The following is a 20,835-nucleotide window of genomic DNA, read 5'->3' as shown; positions in this document are numbered from 1 at the left end:
AGTAATGCCCAGGGTGGTCTAGCTTTTACTTTAAAATGCATCTCCTTCCTCAGCAGATACGAAGGCATGCACAATTCTGCACAAAATGTCTGTGCCCCCTTTTCACCTCTCTGTTTTAAGATCTTCTTCAAAGCAACCTAACACCTCTCTGGAGCCGGGTTTGAAGTGCAAAAGATAAGCCACTCTCTGACTGCACAAGCCTTAACCTGCAGTGGTCACACACACACTCCCCTTCAGCGCTATCCACAATCCCATTAATCGCATTAGCAAGGCTTCTCAAAGGGCCACAGCCGAGTCGGATTAATTGGCCTTCACTATGCAAAGCAGGCACATTGTAACAGGAATTCAATACCAAGAAGTGTAATGACTGATTACTGAAACATTTCACTGCCGCTCAAAGGTTAGTGAGACATTTTATTCTCTGGCTTCTTTAGTTTGTGTAAGGGAGTGAACATTATTTATAATAAGGGTTACATGGATAAAATCGGACCACTCTGAAATGAAAATGGATGGCCCTCCCTTTAGCAAAATATATTTTACCTAAACCCTCCGTGACTGCTTGACAAAAACAAGTGACCATCTTCTATACCCAAAATAATAATTAAAACATGCAGTGGATAGCAGAAAACATTCTTACTGTTTACCCTCGCTTTTTGGACAGACCAGAACCTTAGATATACCATTTAAGAAACTGTTCTTCGGCCTGTCAGCATTACATGGCAACACAGGAATGTTGATAACGCACAGGACTGCGGGCTAGAAGGTTGTGGGTTCACAGACTGCTGTGGACAAGAGTAGGGGTGGAAAGATCTCCTTCATAGTAAAAGTATTGCATGATTCTATCATTGTATTAATAAAAAAAAGAGCATTTTATAAACATTTCATGCAATTGTACGTCATTTTACATATTAGCAGAATCTTTTTTAATATCACACAAATGAACAAAATTACTGGCAAAGAATGGACAGAGAGAGAGGCCTATGTGTTCATCTTATCATCTTTCTCCAATGCTAAATCAGTGTGTGTTGCTTGTAATGAAACTGTCCCTGTTTACAAATGATTTAATTTGAGACATCATTAGGAATTTTCACTGGGCTTCCGAGTGGCGCAGTGTAGACTGTATTTCAGTACAAGAGCCATCCCTGGTTTAAATCCAGGCTGCATCACATCTGGCTGTGATTGGGAGTCCCATAGGGCAGTGCCCAGTGTTGATGGGCTGTCATTGTAAATAAGAATTTGTTCTTCACTGATTTGCCTAGTTAAATAAAAAAGATATATTTTTACGACGCTTTAACTGCTGGCTACTCTTCTTCCATGGCTCCACCCACCGTGAAATGGTCACAAGTGTTTCCCTAAAAGCTGTCTGGGTTTAAACATCTTCTATTGTACAGAAAGTGAATAGGTTAATCAATTGATAAAGTGGCTCCTCCTTTAAAAATTGCGTTATACTGCAGCACACCTTGCGGGCTGCAGCAGCGTTCTGTGGCACATTAGCTAATTGTCAGCCATTTTTTCTGTTAATGCGAGTTAGTGCTAGATTGACAACCAGGGGGCATCTTTTGAGAAGCATTTGATAGTCTTCCATATTGGCATTACCAGATAATTTAAAACCTTTTTTGTAATAACATAGCATATGGGATTGATTATAAGAAATGTAGCTTAATAGATTAATATTATGGTGTTTCTATTCCGAGAAAAACGAAACCCTCAGTGTTTCCGTTAGGATGGAATGGAAAATATGGCGCTGTACAACGTGACGGTCTACAGCGTAAGAGGATTGGAGGATTCTAAATGGTTTGCCTTCATTAGACAACTTTGTTCCAATATTTCTGTAAATCAGTTTTATTTATTCCCATAGTAATTCGTTATGGATCCATAACTAAATCAACATTTGCATTTTGAAAGAGTATTTTTATCATTATTTTATTAACAAAAGCATAAAGATGCTGATGAAGAAATACAGTACTGTACAGTATATACTTTACAGTTGGATAATACAGAATTTAAAGCATTTTGAAGATATAAGCCACCTGCATTTGTTTATTAAGCTACTGTGCAGTCTGACAAGTAAACATAGCCTACAATACATACTGTAGTAAACATGGGAAAGTGCCTAATTCCTTACTTAAGTGAGAGCAGGCCATGTCTGTACTACAGAATGTGGGCAAGCTGGAGACCGGGGTTCAATTCCCTGACAGGTCTAAGGAGTAGGCTGTCTTTGTAAATATGAATTTGTTCTTAACCGATTCCATATGTGTTATTTGATAGGGGTGATGTCTTCACTATTATTCTACAATGTAGAAAATAGTAAAAATAAAGAAAAATCCTGGAATGAGTTGGTATGTCCAAGCTTTTGACTGGTACTTGCTTAATTAATTTGATTCATATTATGGTGTTTCCATTCCAAGAAAAATTAAAAACCCTCTGGGTTTCCATTAGGATGGAACGGAAAAAATGGCACTGTACAACGTGACGGTCGGTAGTACAGTCCTGGACTATTTAGCTAAAGAATCCCTGTGTCGTGCGGACAGGGCACGCGGGAGACTGGGGTTCTATTCCCCAATGGGGAGGAAGGAGTAGGCTGTCCTTGTAATTAAGAATTTGTTCTTAACTGACTTGCCTATTTAAATAAACACTGTGTACCTCTAAGTCCCGCAGTATAAGCTCGCAACTTTTAAAGGAGGAGCCACTGTCGCACCCCATGTTCAAGAATTGCCTTTTTCTCGCTCACTCTAGGTTAAATGAAAACAAAATCTCCAAAATATCGTTACTTTTTAAACAAAGCGATTATTATTATTATTCATTAATTTAGTATTATGTTAAAGCCCCTTAGGTATTTTCAGATATTCTCACAGGTCCTAACGGAAAATTCCCCTTAGATATTCATTTAGAATCCTTCAATCCTCTAAATGTAATTATTGGTGGAGAGTCACGTCATTGAAAAAATATTTTTAGATATACTATATACACATCGATATATAGCCTAAAAAGCAACTAATTCTAAAACACTGAAATATTGTATTTTAATCAATTACAAATCGCATGACCCTCCCCTGGACTAGATTTAAAGAGATACTAAATACTAAGAGATACTAAATACTTGAATATAATTGAAAAAGCATGACCCTCCCCCATTTTCCTCCAGGTACCCATTCTGTCAATTTCAATCAATCCCTAAGAACAGGATGCCTGTCCATGTCCAATATCTCCTCTTTCTTGTACCAGGCTATTGTGTGTCCACTTGGAGGAGGATATAAGGAATGAAGGGGGACTGACCATGGCTGACTGTGTTTTTTTTGTCAAAGTTGTCAAAGGACGTGACACTTTGAGACAGCTTTTCATTAATTCTTGTTGGAGTTTCCCAAAGCATATAAACTGAACCATCTACGGGTATTCCCCCTCTAGGGCACCATACATCAGCTCTCCTTTCGCCCAACGGGAGAGGTCGAGAGGGGAGGGTAATTTCTTATTGAAATGTCCAAGGGAGGTCATTTTTATGAGCCATATTTTGTCCGTATTGTCACGTCCGTCGTTCAATGAAGACCAAGGTGCAGCGTGGTAGGCGTACATTTTCTTTAATTTTAAATGTACCACCAAAAAACAATAAACAATACAATGAACGTAAAGCTAGGAGTGCAAACACATGCAACACAAAAGACAAGATCCCACAACTGAAGGTGGGAAAAAGGGCTGCCTAAGTATGATCCCCAATCATAGACAACGATAGACAGCTGCCTCTGATTGGGAACCATACTCGGCCAACAAAGAAATATAAACATATACACTGCTCAAAAAAATAAAGGGAACACTTAAACAACACAATGTAACTCCAAGTCAATCACACTTCTGTGAAATCAAACTGTCCACTTAGGAAGCAACACTGATTGACAATACATTTCACATGCTGTTGTGCAAATGGTATAGACAACAGGTGGAAATTATAGGCAATTAGCAAGACACCCCCAATAAAGGAGTGGTTCTGCAGGTGGGGACCACAGACCACTTCTCAGTTCCTATGCTTCCTGGCTGATGTTTTGGTCACTTTTGAATGCTGGCGGTGCTTTCACTCTAGTGGTAGCATGAGACGGAGTCTACAACCCACACAAGTGGCTCAGGTAGTGCAGCTCATCCAGGATGGCACATCAATGCGAGCTGTGGCAAGAAGGTTTGCTGTGTCTGTCAGCGTAGTGTCCAGAGCATGGAGGCGCTACCAGGAGTCAGGCCAGTACATCAGGAGACGTGGAGGAGGCCGTAGGAGGGCAACAACACAGCAGCAGGACCGCTACCTCCGCCTTTGTGCAAGGAGGAGCACTGCCAGAGCCCTGCAAAATGACCTCCAGCAGGCCACAAATGTGCATGTGTCTGCTCAAACGGTCAGAAACAGACTCCATGAGGGTGGTATGAGGGCCCGACGTCCACAGGTGGGGGTTGTGCTTACAGCCCAACACCGTGCAGGATGTTTGGCATTTGCCAGAGAACACCAAGATTGGCAAATTCGCCACTGGCGCCCTGTGCTCTTCACAGATGAAAGCAGGTTCACACTGAGCACATGTGACAGACGTGACAGAGTCTGGAGACGCTGTGGAGAACGTTCTGCTGCCTGCAACATCCTCCAGCATGACCGGTTTGGCGGTGGGTCAGTCATGGTGTGGGGTGGCATTTCTTTGGGGGGCCGCACAGCCCTCCATGTGCTCGCCAGAGGTATCCTGACTGCCATTAGGTACCAAGATGAGATCCTCAGATCCCTTGTGAGACCATATGCTGGTGCGGTTGGCCCTGGGTACCTCCTAATGCAAGACAATGCTAGACCTCATGTGGCTGGAGTGTGTCAGCAGTTCCTGCAAGAGGAAGGCATTGATGCTATGGACTGGCCCGCCCGTTCCCCAGACCTGAATCCAATTGAGCACATCTGGGACATCATGTCTTGCTCCATCCACCAACGCCACGTTGCACCACAGACTGTTCAGGAGTTGGCGGATGCTTTAGTCCAGGTCTGGGAGGAGATCCCTCAGGAGACCATCCGCCACCTCATCAGGAGCATGCCCAGGCGTTGTAGGGAGGTCATACAGGCACGTGGAGGCCACACACACTACTGAGCCTCATTTTGACTTGTTTTAAGGACATTACATCAAAGTTGGATCAGCCTGTAGTGTGGTTTTCCACTTTAATTTTGAGTGTGACTCCAAATCCAGACCTCCATGGGTTGATAAATTGGATTTCCATTGATTATTTTTGTGTGATTTTGTTGTCAGCACATTCAACTATGTAAAGAAAAAAGTATTTAATAAGATTATTTCTTTCATTCAGATCTAGGATGTGTTGTTTAAGTGTTCCTCTTATTTTTTTGAGCAGTATATTTCCCACCCTAGTCACACCCTGACCTACCAGAGAATTTAAAGGATCTCTAAGGTCAGGGCGTGACACGTATGCAGTGAATCTGAGCCAAGACATCGAAGTTAAGAACCCACGAGACAAGAGACTAAAGAGTGCCATGTGTGGAACTTATGATGAAGGTTCAGCAGTTTGCCAGGGTTCTAGCACAACTGTTTAGTTGTCCTCCACACAAGAACTTCTACTTTGCCATTTAAAGATCTGGGAAGATCACTATAAAAACAATTGACTGATGTCTCAGTGGAAAGTGAGTACACAAGCCTTTTTCAGCTGTGTGGTGCTCTGATTAAATAGACACCTGGACATTTCTTGATAGAGCTTGTCAGTACCCCTTTCCTGCCATGAAATGACCAAATCGCCCTCTAGTGGCCTCATGGGTGGAATGTTCTTCATGTTTTTCCTAATTTCCTAATTTCCATAATTAATAAACATTCATTTAACGCAGAAAATCCGGTGTTTCAATGTCAAACGGATTTGTTATTATTCAGTCTTCTGTTAGGTATATAAAGGAAATATTGGTATGTAAACTCAAAATTGAATACATTTAAACTCTTCTATTTTTTAATCCCATAACCATGTGTGTGAGGTGGATACTTTTGTTTGAAAGTAGATTTAAGACTCCCAAGAAACACTATTAGAACAGAGAACAGTCTATTACTTGGATGGCTTGAGTCTTTGACAATTTTTAGGGCCTTCCTCTGACATCGCCTGGTATTGAGGTCCTGGATGGCAGGGAGCTCGGCCCCAGTGATATACTTGTCCATACGTACTACCCTCTGTAGCGCCTTGCGGTCGGATGCCAAGTAGTTGCCATACCAAGAGGTGATGCAGCCAGTCAAGATGCTCTCAATGGTGCAGCTGTAGAACTTTTTGAGGATCTGAGGCCCCATACCTAATCTTTTCAGCCTCCTGAGGAGGAAGAGGTGCTGTTGTGCCTTCTTCATGACTGTGTTGGTGTGTGTGGACCAAGATAATTCATTAGTGATTTGGACAACAAGGAAGCTCTAGACCCGCTCCACTACAGCCCCATCGATATGGATGGGGGCATGGTCGGCCCTCCGTTTCCAGTAGTCCACGAACAGCTCCTTTGTCTTTCTGACATTAAGGGAGAGGTGACATCCTCCCTATAGGATGTCTCATCGTCGTTGGTGACTGGACCAACCACCGTGTCGCCAGCAAACTTAATGATGGTGTTGGGGGTTGTGCGCGGCCACGCAGCAGTGGGTGAACAGGGAGTACTGGAGGAGACTAAACACGCACCCCTGAGGTGTCTAGCATGGTAGATGTGTTGTTGCCTACTCTCACCACCTGGGGGCGGCCCCTCAGGAAGACCAGGTACAATTACTTACTGCTAATTGTCTTGTCACGTCGTCATAGCGCAGATCATCAACTAGATTCAGCCGCTGCCTCTTTTTTTCTTGAGTGGATTGTCAGGGGGCCAGAACATAATTACAAATAATTTGTAGATTGCAAATTGAAGGCAAGAAGCCCAAACAGATATAATATTTGACTAAAACATAATCATTTCAAACCTTGCTTACATTGGTACACAACCACATCCATGTACAGTATATCTCCCTATTAGATGTGGGAATACTTTGGAATAGATTTCCAAAATTAAAATCACTTGGAGCTGATTTGCTGTTTTTTTTTTGTCAAACAATTTAATTTATTTTTATCACCTGCAGACCCTGCTTTAGGTCCTCGTCTCTCTGACTTCATTGGAGCGAACAAGGCCAATTTGCAGCAGAATCTTCTAGCATCTTAGGCTGGGGAAATGATTTTCCTAGGTGTTTTGAATGAAACACTCCTCCTTAACTCCTTAATTAAACTTGGCAGACAGTAGCCATGCAGAGTCAATCTGAAAATCATCTAAATGCAGCAGACTTCGGAAGGTGTGCACGCGCTTCCTCCCGGGCTTCCGAGATTTTTTCCCCTCCTGCACAATCTCTTCTACTTTTTCATTGGCGGAGGCTTGAAAAATAAAGAATAATAGAGAATAATAAAATAAGAGAGAATAATAAAAAATCATATCTGTTTTGACCGTCAAACCACTGAACAAGTGGAGGTTATTTGTGTGTATGAAATGTGAGTTGCTTTCCAAATGGCACTCTATTCCCTTCATAGTGCACTACGTTTGACCAGGGCCCATAGGGATCTAGTCCAACATAGTGCACTGTATGTGTTGCTCTCCAAAACTCCAGGTGCACTTATTGTGGCTAGACGATAATATCATCTGGGCACCGTCACTGGCGGCAGGTAGCCTAGTGGTTAGAGTGTTCTGCCCCTGAGCAAGGCAGTTAACCCACTGTTCCCCGGGCGCCGAAGACGTAGATGTCGATTATGGCAGCCCCCCGCACCTCTCTGATTCAGAGGGGTTGGGTTAAATGCGGAAGACACATTTCAGTTGAATGCATTCAGTTGTACAACTGACTAGGTATCCCCCTTTCCCTTCTCTTTAAATCCAATCAAAACTCTGATTGAGCATTATGTTTTAACTGAATTGCTCATTCATGTTTATAATTGTGATAAACAGACAAACCACCACCCAGCTTCAATGACCACATAGTTTTTTCATATTTCATGATTATCTGTTCTGACAGTTAGTGACTCTCCTTACTTAATTGTATTGATACTATACTCATCTTACAGGTCATGTCTTTGTGTCCTAACCAATTTGACTCTTATGCTCGGCATCACATTCCATTAAATCTTTGCTACCGCAGGCCTTCAACTGCTTGTTTGTGTTATACGAGTTCATGAATGATTTGATGTGAACTTAAGTCAGTTCTAAATCAGAATGGATAATGAATGCATTATAAAGATGAAGCGTTTCAGACAGGAGGGGTTTTAATACTTATTCTGCAGCTGATATTTCCTCAATCATGTTTCATGGCTGATAAATAAACCAAGCTGTTGAATAGAATTGTATGATTTTTTTGGGCAAAATATCACACCTTGATCTCTGACACACATTCCTTAAGACACAGATAAATGTGTATAAAACGAGAAGAATTTCTCCACAACTCTGCTTGCTATTTATTTTTAAACTATTGTACAGTTCTAAAGTTTAATTTAGGGGTCGCCAGTAACTTTTGAGTTTGAGATAGAGAGAGCTCACTGCTATAGCTGGCCCTCAGAGCTCTGTGATTTTGGCAAACTCTACTTCTTATTCTCAGAGGGTTCACCAAGGAATAACTGTAACATTTTAAATTCTGATACGAAGCAAGAGGTTGTGGACCGAAGGGCAAAATCAACTTTTAGCGTTTGATCTCCCCACCAGCTGATTTACATTTGCAGAGCGTAGCACTAATCCGCCCATTTACCCGAACAAATGAAGGAGGAGGGAGAGAAAGAAAGAGGGAGTAGGAAGAAAGGGAGGGAATGAAGGAAGGGGTGAGAGAGAGAGAGAGAGCGAGAGAGATGGGAGGGAGGGAATGAAGGAAGGGGAGCGAGAGAGAGAGAGGGGAGGGAGGGAATGTAGGAAGGGGAGCTTTGAGAGAGAGAGAGAGAGAGAGAGAGAGAGAGAGAGAGAGAGAGATTGGAGGGAGGGAGGGAATGAAGGAAGGGGAGCGAGAGAGAGAGAGGGGAGGGAGGGAATGAAGGAAGGGGAGCGAGAGAGAGAGAGAGAGAGAGGGGAGAGAGGGAGGGAATGAAGGAAGGAAGGGGAGCGAGAGAGAGAGAGAGATGGGAGGAAGGGAATGAAAGAAGGGAAGCAAGAGAGAGAGAGAGAGGAGAGGGAGAGAATGAAGGAAGGGGAGCGAGAGAGAGAGAGAGAGAGGGAGGGGGGAGAGGAGGGAGGGGAGGAAGGGAATGAAAGAAGGGAAGCAAGAGAGAGAGAGAGGGGAGGGAGGGAATGAAGGAAGGGGAGCGAGAGAGAGAGAGAGGGAGGGGGAGAGGAGGGAGGGGCTGAAGGGAATGAAGAAATGGGAGCAAGAGAGAGAGAGAGTGGAGGGGAGGGAAGGAATGAAGGAAGCGAGAGAGAGGGAGGGAATGAAGGAAGGGGAGCGAGAGAGAGAGAATGTATTGCCATATTAGAGCCACATATTTCCCTCAGATTACACAGACCCACAAAGAATTCGAAAAACAAATCACATTTTTGATAAACTCACATATCTATTGGGTGAAATACCACAGTGTGCAATCCCAGCAACAAGATTTGTGACCTGTTGCCACAAGAAAAGGGCAACCAGTGAAGACAAACACCATTGCAAATACAACCTATATTTATGTTTATTTATTTTCCCTTTTGTACTTTAACTATCATTATAACAATGTATATAGACATATTATCATAAATCAATGTAAGACCCAGATGCAGACACGTCGAATTGACAATGGTTTAATATTCCAACAGGGGCAGGCAATAGACAGGTCAAGGCAGGCAGGGGTCAGTAAATCAGAGGTGGGGCAACGGTATCGGACGGCAGGCAAGCTCAGGATCAGGGTAGGCAGAGGTCAACAACCCAGAGGTGGGGCAAAGGTACAGGTCGGCAGGCTTAGGGTCAGGGGCAGTCAGAGTGGTTAGGCAGGTGGGCTCAGAGTCAGGACAGACAAGGGCCAAAACCACGAGGGCGAGAAAAAGAGACAGGAAAAGCAGGAGCTGAGAACAAAAATGCTGGTTGACCTGACAAACAAGACGAAACAGGAGACAAAGGGCTGTGAGACATAGGTTTGACTCTGGGCACATGAAAGGTGGGATGTATACGAAGGGTATGGGGCAACAGTAGACAAACAGCAGAGGGGCTATTAATCTTGGAGATGGGAAATGGGCCCATAAACTGGGGGTAGAGTTTGTGGGATACAACCTGGAGGGGCAGATCCCGGGTGGATAGCCTTACCTTCTGCCCGAGACAATACCAGTGAGCCGGGGTCCGATGGCGATCCGCTTGTCTGGGCTCTCCTCCAGGTACGACGACAGCAGCGGACAAATATCTGGGCAGAAGGTACGCCGACCTCTTCCTCCTGCTCGGGGAAGAGTGGGGTCTGATACCCCAGGGAACACTCAAATGGAGATAGGCCTATGACAGAGCAGGAAAGGGTGTTACGGGCATACTCGACTCACACCAGCTGCTGGCTCCAGAAGGTGGGGTTGGCGGAGACCAGGCAGCGGAGTGTAGTCGGAGACCGTGTCCACGGGCAGTCCATGGATCCGGAAGACGTGCTGCACCATGAGCTGGGCCGTCTCCTTGGCCGAGGGTAGTTTGGGGAGAGGAATGAAGTGAGCGGCCTTGGAAAACCGGTCGACTAGAGTCAGGATGACAGTGTTGCCCTCAGATGGGGGGAGACCTGTGACGAAATCCATGGATTTGTGGGACCAGGGAGGCATTGGAGAACCTGTCGGATGTGGAGCACATGTTCTTGGGTGGAACGGGAGAAGATGAGGATGTCATCTAGGTAGACAAGACGAACCGGTTCAACATGTCGCGGAGAACATCATTGACCAGAGCCTGGAACACAGCAGGGGTGTTGGTAAGGCCAAATGGCATGACCAGATACTCGTAGTGACCCCTGGTCTTGTTGAAGGCAGTCTTCCACTCATCCTTGACAACACCCTGCCGTTCTCCGCTAACATCAAGGCGGTGACCCGATCCTGTAGGTTCATGCTCTACAACATTCGCAGTGTACGACCCTGCCTCACACAGGAAGTGGCGCAGGTCCTAATCCAGGCACTTGTCATCTCCCGTCGGGATTACTGCAACTCGCTGTTGGCGGGGCTCCCTGCCTGTGCCATCAAACCCCTACAACTCATCCAGAACGCCACAGCCCGTCTGGTGTTCAACCTTCCCAAGTTCTCTCACGTCACCCCACTCCTCCGCACACTCCACTGGCTTCCAGTTGAAGCTCGCATCTGCTACAAGACCATGGTGCTTGCCTATGGAGCTGTGAGGGGAACGGCACCTCCGTACCTTCAGGCTCTGATCAGTCCCTACACCCAAAGAAGGGCACTGCGTTCATCCACCTCTGGCCTGCTTGCCTCCCTACCTCTGCGGAAGCACAGTTCCCGCTCAGCCCAGTCAAAACTGTTCGCTGCTCTGGCACCCCAATGGTGGAACAAGCTCCCTCACGATGCCAGGACAGCGGAGTCAATCACCACCTTCCGGAGACACCTGAAACCCCACCTCTTTAAGGAATACCTGGGATAGGATTAAGTAATCCTTCTACCCCCCCCTACCCTCCCCCCCAAAAGATATAGATGTACTATTGTAAAGTGGTTGTTCCACTGGATATCATAAGGTGAATGCACCAATTTGTAAGTCGCTCTGGATAAGAGCGTCTGCTAAATGACGTAAATGTAAATGTAATCCTCTTCCCGTAACCGCACCAGGTGGTAGGCATTCCGTACATCCAGCTTGGAAAACACGATGGCCCCCTGGAGCGGCTTGAGGGCCAAGAAGATGAGTGGTAGCGGGTAGCGGTTCTTCACCGTAATGTTGTTGAGACCCCGGTAGTCGATGCACGGGCGCAGGGTCTTGTCCTTCTTCTCCACAAAGAAGAACCCTGCGCCGGCGGGAGAAGAAGAAGGACGGATGAATCCTGCAGCAATGAAGGTCTCCATCGCCTTGGTCTCTGGTCCTGAACACCTCCCAGACGTCCTGGTACTCCGCGGGAATGGTGGAGAGGTCTGGGGCACATTCAAGCCCCCAGGAAGATGTCCCGGGGCAAGTTATGCTGACTGGGCTTGGTGCTTGCCTGCAATGGGCTTGGCAGAATGGGCTCCAGCCCATGATGGCACCAGTAGATCAGTTAACCTCTATGGGCTAGGTGGGACGCAAGCGTCCCACCCGTGGTGCACTCCATCAACAGCAGGTGCATTTCAAGAGCGGCAAATTTGAATCCAAATAAATGTCAAAATTCAAATTTTTCAAACATACAACTATTTTACACCCTTTGAAAGATAAACATCTCTTTAATCTAACCACGTTTTACGATTTCAAAAAGGTTTTACGGCGAAAGCATAAATTTAGAGTATGTTAGGACAGTACATTTACAAGAGTTGTGTGTAATGTTTTGTCAATTCAAAGACAGGGTCACCAAAACCATAAAACCAGCTAAAATGATGCACTAACCTTTTACAATCTCCATCAGATGACACTCCTAGGACGTTATGTTAGACAATGCATGCATTTTTAGTTCTATCAAGTTCATATTTATATCCAAAAACAGCGTTTTACTATGGCATTGATGTTGAGGAAATCGTTTCCCTCCAATAACCGTCAGTCAAGTCAGCACCACAAATTAAATAATTAAAATTAGAAAACATTGGTAAAATATTATATTGTCATTTAAAGAATTATAGATTTACATCTCTTGAACGCAATCAACTTGCCAGATTTAAAAATAACCTTACTGGGAAATCACACTTTGCAATAATCTGAGCACTGCGCCCAGAAAAATACGCGTTGCGATACAGACTAGCCCGTCATGTTGGGGAGATCTAAAATCGAAAATACTATGTAAATAATCCATTACCTTTGATTCTCTTCATCAGATGTCACTTCCAGGTATCACAGGTCCATAACGAATGTAGTTTTGTTCAAAAAAGCTAATCATTTATGTCCAAAAATCTCCGTCTTGTTAGCACATGATCTAAGCCAGCCGGACTTCTCGTCATGAACGAGGGGAAAAAATATATTTACGTTCGTTCAAACATGTCAAACGTTGTATAGCATAAATCATTAGGGCCTTTTTTAACCAGAACATGAATAATATTCAAGGTGGACGAATGCATTCTCTTTTATAACGTATTGGAACGAGGGTACCCAACATGAACTCGCGCGCCAGGTGTCTAATGGGCCATCATCGTTCCATGGCTCTTGTTCGGTCAGATCTCCCTCCAGAAGACTCAAAACACTTTGTAAAGGCTGGTGACATCTAGTGGAAGCAATAGGAAGTGCCAAAATATTCCTCAGCCCCTGTGTTTTTCAATGGCATAGGTTTAAAGGTAATACAACACATCAGGTATCCACTTCCTGTCAGAAAATGTCTCAGGGTTTTGCCTGCCAAATGAGTTCTGTTATACTCACAGACACCATTCAAACAGTTTTAGAAACTTTAGAGTGTTTTCTATCCATATATAATACGTATATGCATATTCTAGTTACTGGGTAGGATTAGTAACCAGATTAAATCGGGTACATTTTTTTATCCAGCCGTGCAAATACTGCCCCCTAGCCCTAACAGGTTAATGAGGGGATTGTGTTGCTGGAGCCAGGAGAATCCCAATATCACGGAAATCAGATGGGACTTGATAAGCAGGAACTGGATAGCCTTGCTGTGGTTCCCTGACACACGTAGGTTGATGGGAGCGGTGTTGTGTGTGACTCGGCCTATAGCGTGTCCATCCAGCATTCAAACGCCCATGGGAATGGAGAGGGGCTGAGTGGGATGTTCAGCTCGGACGCCAGAGTAGCATCCAAAAAGCTCTCGTCGGCCCCGAAGTCAATGAGAACCTGAAGAGATTTGGACTGGTCTACCCACAGCAGAATGGCATGAAAAGGGGTGCGAGCAAGGGAAGCAGGAACGTTCTCCATATGGCCCGCCAGAGTACTCGCTCCTACCGGTGAGCCAGTTTTTTTTAAGGACAAGAGGACACGAAATGACACAAAAAGAGTCCCGCAACAACTTCAGACAACTCTTCGTGTCGATCCTGTATTGCCATTCCGCTGGCGACAGCTCAGCTCTGCCTAGTGGCATAGGCTCAGGAAGCGGTGACTCTGCCTTCTTTGGCAGCCCTTGGGGCAGGTTGGGAAGCCTCGGGTTCTCTCGGCAACGAGACCATCGGGAGCTTCCGGGATGACTCGGAGGCAAGGTGGGAACCCTGGGCGTCCGAGCAAAATCCGATTTACTCTCCCTCCGTCGTTCCCTTAATCGCCCATCGATACGGATGGTCAAAGTGATGAGGGAATCAAGCTCCATAGGTAACTCCTGGGCTGCAAGCTCGTCCTTGACCTCCTCAGAGACGGCATGCAGGAACATATCGAACAGTGCCTCTTGATTCCAAGCACTCTCCGCTGCCAACATGCGGAAATCCACTGCATAATCAGCTACACTGCGGGAGTCCTGTCGAAGCTGGATTAGCTCCGGGCAGCCTCTCGCCCAGAGAACGGGACATCAAAGACCTTCCTCACTTCTCCAACAAACTCCTCCAGACTAACGCATATGGCTGGCTGTTGTTCCCACACGGCAGTATCCCAGGTGAGAGCCCTCCCGGACATCAGCGTGATGAGGTAGGCTATCTTGAAGCGATCTGAGGGGAAGGAGGAGGGCTGTAGCTCGAAGACAAGGGCACACTGAGCTAGGAACACCCAACAGATGCTCTGAGACGGCGCTGCTAGCAGCTGAGTCGCTGAGGAGCTGTGGGGTTACCATCATGGTAGGCAGCCCTCCAGACAACCCGTGAAATTGCTCCAGCAAACTGTCCAATGCCCGGTCATCGCGTTCAGCCAACGTTTGGACCCCCTCCATAAGGCCACGAAGCAATTCCTCGTGCCTACCAATGGTGGCTTCTTGGGTGGAGATGGTGTTGCGCAGCTGGCCTGGGTCGAACTGGCAGCGGACAAACAGAGAACACAGGTATAAATACACAGGGGATAATGGGGAAGATGGGCAACACCTGGAGGGGGGTGGAGACAGTCACAAGGACAGGTGAAACAGATCAGGGTGTGACACGTATGACATTTGAAATGTCTTTATTCTTTTGGATCTTTTGTGAGTGTAATGTTTACTGTTAATTTTTTATTGTTTATTTCACTTTTGTTTTTTATCTATTTCACTTGCTTTGGCAATGTTTCCCATGCCAATAAAGACTCTTAAATTGAAAATGAAATGGAATCTTAGAGAGAGAGAGCTTGACTAAAGTTTGGCTTTCAATGGATTTTCAGAATAGGAGAAAGAGTAGGAAGAAGACAGAACTGACTTTGTTCATCTGCATGCAGCGGCTCCATGGATTGTTCCATTTCCAGACCCCCTAAAGGACACTGGTGTGTCTTTCTCATGAAATGCTGTTAAACCTTTCGCATGTAACTGTATTTGCTTCCTTACTTGTGGCTGCTTATTTGTAAGAATAGTTACCTTTGAATTGAACCATTTACTGTCTATCAAAACTGATTATGTGCCAATGCTGTCAATTTCATATTGTTTTTCCTTGCTCTCTTTCTATATCAATTCAATTAAATTCAATTCAAGGGGCTTTATTGGCATGGAAACATATGTTAACATTGTCAAAGCAAGTGAAGTAGATAATATACAAAAGTGAAATAAACAATAAAAATAAACAGTAAACATTACACTCACAGAAGTTCCAAAAGAACAAAGACATTACCCATGTCATATTATGTATATATACATACTGTATATCTCTCTCAAACACATATGACACTGCTCTCTGCCTACTTTCTTCAAATATGTGGAGGTTACATGTATTCACATTACAGCTAACATTGTTCTGGTCTGCAACATTGCACTGCATCTATTTATCTTGGAGAAAGAGCCACCCACCGTTTGGCATTTAGCATCTGTTGGCTGTTGTTCTCTCTGTATGCTTCCTGCTGCTTTGGAACACCCCCGCAACACTGGCACGGGTGGTCTGGTCCCCAGAGTGACAGACAGCCCTTCCACTTTCCCATGAGCCTCTCTGGACAACATGAGACAGGTAGCAAAAGCTCTCAACCCGAGCTGTTCGCTGGAGCGCCACTACCATCTGGTCGGCCATATTGGGTGGCGTTCTGATGATACCTACAGATGTCATGTCTGTTAAATTACATGAAACAAGGTGGCGTCCTTATATGGTATGCATGTATGCGCATATCTCCTCGCCTATTTTTCTTTTTCTGGGCAGGTAGAGGCCGAAGAGCTGCCATAATGTGTGATTTATTAGTGAGTGAATGTGTTGTGCTGAATCTGCACATTTCAGCACAGGACTGATCTCCATATCATGTTGTCATTTGTTAGAGAGCGGGGGGAGCGAGAGGAAGAGGTAGGGAGTTGGGTGGGGTATAGCATAAGTGAAAAATTGCTTGGCTGGAAAATATGCGTCATTTCCTTATGAAACACAAGTTTCCCACCATGCTACAAGACCATGGTGCTTGCCTATGGAGCTGTGAGGGGAACGGCACCTCAGCCCAGTCAAAACTGTTTGCTGCTCTGGCACCCCAATGGTGGAACAAGCTCCCTCACGACGCCAGGACAGCGGAGTCAATCACCACCTTCCGGAGACACCTGAAACCCCACCTCTTTAAGGAATACCTGGGATAGGATAAAGAAATCCTTCTAACCCCCCCTCCCCCCTACCACCCCCCAAAAAAGATATAGATGTACTATTGTAAAGTGGTTGTTCCACTGGATATCATAAGGTGAATGCACCAATTTGTAAGTCGCTCTGGATAAGAGCGTCTGCTAAATGACGTAAATGTAATGCTAGAGTGGCTATATGCTAATTCTGGTTGTTGCGTATCGAGCCTTACAATCCAATTATAAGCCAAAAGTGGTGTGAAATGCACTCATAACCAACATGTACAGTGAATGGAGGCTTTCTTATTTTTTTGCTGGTGTTCTATGAGAACTCCCGCGTGCTGTACCACCAACTTGCACGCATATGCTCCTGTTGTGTTGAGACTAGCACCATGAGACATAATGACAGATGATGCTTAGGTATGGAAGTGAATAGATTCAGTAAAGTAGTAGTTAATGGAATGCAGACTGTTCTATTGACCAGATTGGCGCACGTTCAACAAATCTGATCTAACAAAGTGAAAATTCCTCAAATCCTTCATGATTTATGTATTGTAACAGGCCCACAATGTGGTTACTTAAGTCCGATTTGGATATATTTGGCTGTTTTCGCTGCATAACATGTAAAAGTTGTCCCTTTTCAGGAAGAAGTGACTGCTAAATGCTAATTCCCGTTCGTATAAGCTGTTAACATAGCTAGCATACAGAAATCGATGGTGGTAGTAAGAGTTGTTTTTAACTCTAATGCAGTTGTTTGGTAAAGATGACATGAACATGTTTTGGGGTTGACATCCAGCATTTAGACCTCAACATAGCGTGAAATAACCACATATAAACAATAGCCTAAATGTAGGTTAATTTTGTTGGGGGGCAATGAGTAGACTCGGGTTCTTTCCCCTACGCCCCCCCACATGTTTCCATGGCAATTAAAATCGCTTTGGTCGAGTTCGATTTACCTGTTTTACCTGATTAACCTGATTACCTACAATTAATCTACATTTAGGCTATTTTCGCCGTTAATTGTAATAAATGTATCACTAGCCACTGTAAAAAATGCCACTTTATATAATGTTAACATACCCTACATTACTCATCTCATATGTATGTACTGTACTCTGTACCATCTACTGCATCTTGCCTATGCCGTTCGGCCATCGCTCATCCACATATTTTCATGTACATATTCATTCCTTTACACTTGTAAGGTAGTTGTTGTGAAATTGTTAGATTACTTGTTAGATATTACTGCAGGGTTGGATCTAGAAGCACAAGCATTTCACTACACTCGCATTAACATCTGCTAACCATGTGTATGTGACAAATACAATTTGATTTGATTACCTGATTTACCTGATTAACCTGATTTACCTGATTATCTGTTTTACCTGATTTACCTGATTAACCTGATTTACCCGATTACCTGTTTTACCCGATTTACCTGATTAACCTGATTTACCTGATTACCTGTTTTACCTGATTTACCTGATTAACCTGATTTACCTGATTATCTGATTTACCTGATTTACCTGATTAACCTGTTTTACCTGATTTATCTGTTTTACCTGATTTATCTGATTAACCTGATTTACCTGATTACCTGTTTTACCTGATTTATCTGATTAACCTGATTTACCTGATTACCTGTTTTACCTGATTTACCTGATTAACCTGATTTACCTGATTACCTGTTTTACCTGATTTACCTGATTAACCTGTTTTACCTGATTACCTGTTTTATCTGATTTACCTGATTAACTTGATTACCTGTTTTACCTGATTTACCCGATTACCTGTTTTACCCGATTTATCTGATTAACCTGATTTACCTGATTACCTGTTTTACCTGATTTACCTGATTACCTGTTTTACCTGATTTACCTGATTAACCTGATTTACCTGATTTATCTGATTAACCTGATTTACCTGATTACCTGTTTTACCTGATTTACCTGATTAACCTGATTTACCTGATTACCTGTTTTACCTGATTTATCTGATTAACCTGATTTATCTGATTAACCTGATTTATCTGATTAACCTGATTTACCTGATTACCTGTTTTACCTGATTTATCTGTTTTACCTGATTTCTGTACCTGTTTTACCTGATTTACCTGATTAACCTGATTTACCTGATTACCTGTTTTACCTGATTTATCTGATTAACCTGATTTACCTGATTACCTGTTTTACCTGATTTACCTGATTACCTGTTTTACCTGTTTTACCTGATTACCTGTTTTACCTGATTTACCTGATTAACCTGTTTTACCTGATTTACCTGATTTGCCTGTTTTACTTTATACAACGGGTGGTTTGGAATTCCCATTGTTAGAGCCTCTCCTGCCCATGATATATGAGACAACATACACATGGCCACGTTCATATAAAGTGTCATCGTTTATATCGTTACTTAGCAACCCACTACCACTACTACTTTTACAACTACTAGTCTTAGCACCTGTAACTTGTTATGGATGATTTGAAAGTTACTTTTGATTTGTTTTTATCCACTAACGTTTAATGAATGGTGCCAACAAGAAAAGGATATGAAAGAAATGAAACAATAAGAAGAGCAAGAAGACCAGCAACAATAGCCTAGCGTTAACTTTACACATGGAGAAATAACGTTAGCACTGCTGATGACGACATAGAAAAGGAGAGAAATTTAGGAAGCTAGCTACATCAAGACAAACCAACTGGGCAGTGAAGTGCTTTCTGGAATGGTTGTCAGATAAAGGGTTAAACATTGATCTGGCAACTGTTTCAAAACAGGAGATATTCTACTGAGTTTCTATGCCACCTTCTGAATAAGGTGTGGTTTGATTTGCAGTTGCACTTTGGCCGAAGAGGCAATGAAGGAAATCGCAAACTAAAGCCAGACTCATTCGTGATGAAAGAAGACAAAAATGAACAAACCAAGAACCACAAAATTCCAATGGAAAGAGACAGAGAGAATCGTTGTGGGTGCATGTATGAAAACCTAGGGAGCTCTGCTCCGTGGAAATGTCCAATTCAGTATCATAAATAAATAGCTGTCGATGCTGGGACCATCCGAAAAACAATGTCATTGTGGTTTCTTTTCTGATCTGCTGTATCAATGTCTTTGTTACAATGTTTCTGCACTGTTTTCAGATGTGCGCTGTTTGCAGAACCATGGACAGCGTCCCTTGAAACAAAGGATCTGGATCTATCAACCAGCACTTGAGCAGTTTTGCTTTACATGGCAATCAAAACGAAAATAACTAATGACCAGAGAACGCCTAAATGTCACTTGACAACCAGTGTTAGTGAATGTAACAAACCACAATTTGATGGTTTGGGAAATAATCTAGATTTTTAATGCTGGTAACCAGTTATAAAAACAATAATACACTCAGCTTCGCCCGTGGCTATGACCACATCACAGACATGATAAAAATGTCATAACAAATGGCCTCTCATATATGATTGCTTAAGTATTTCATGATTGCACAATTAGCAGTGAACTCATCATCTGTGGTTGTGTCTGAAATGGCACCCTATTCCCTACACAGTGTACTAGATTTAACCAGAACCATATGAGTCCTGTTTAAAAGTAGTGCACTACATAGGGACTTTGTCTATTGCACAGTACCAGAGAGTGAAGTGACTATGCCTGAAACCAGCAGGCACCGGCCTCTGTTCTATGCCGTCTTTTGAGTCTCTAGCAATGTCGGCTGAATCTGTCTACTTACTTACTCAACAGGCCCCGGTGGATTTGTTATGATCCTCGGGCTTTGCTGAGAGGAGGCTGCTGGCGAACGCCATCTTTTTTGGGGTGTGTTTGATCTAAGAGAAGGCAGCTCCCATTAAATGGTGACACTGCGTATTGCACAGTGGTCCCCTGTGTGAGAGCCTCTTCAATAGAGCTCGCCAGCTTGTAGTCTTAAAACCCGGAAAGGAGTTACCTCTGGTTTGTTCAGCCGTCCTTATGGGAAAAATGAATGGGGAAAGATAGAGTTTTGGAAAATAAGTTCTGAGGTTAACACAGGCTTAGGAGATCTTGTATGTTTTGTTTTATGAGATAATATCAGTCAGTTTACATGGCCTTTATGAATTATGAAGCCTTTGTGATTTGTGTGTGTTAGCTGATGAAGATTATCTCATAGAACAAAATGGATAAGATCTCCTAAGCCTGTGTTAACCTCAGAACTTCTTTTTCGGTATTTATCAAAAACACAATTCATTTTCC

Source organism: Salmo salar, chromosome ssa22 (assembly GCF_905237065.1).
Source record: "Salmo salar chromosome ssa22, Ssal_v3.1, whole genome shotgun sequence".
Classification (NCBI taxonomy): domain Eukaryota; kingdom Metazoa; phylum Chordata; class Actinopteri; order Salmoniformes; family Salmonidae; genus Salmo; species Salmo salar.
This window is presented reverse-complemented; position numbering follows the sequence as displayed.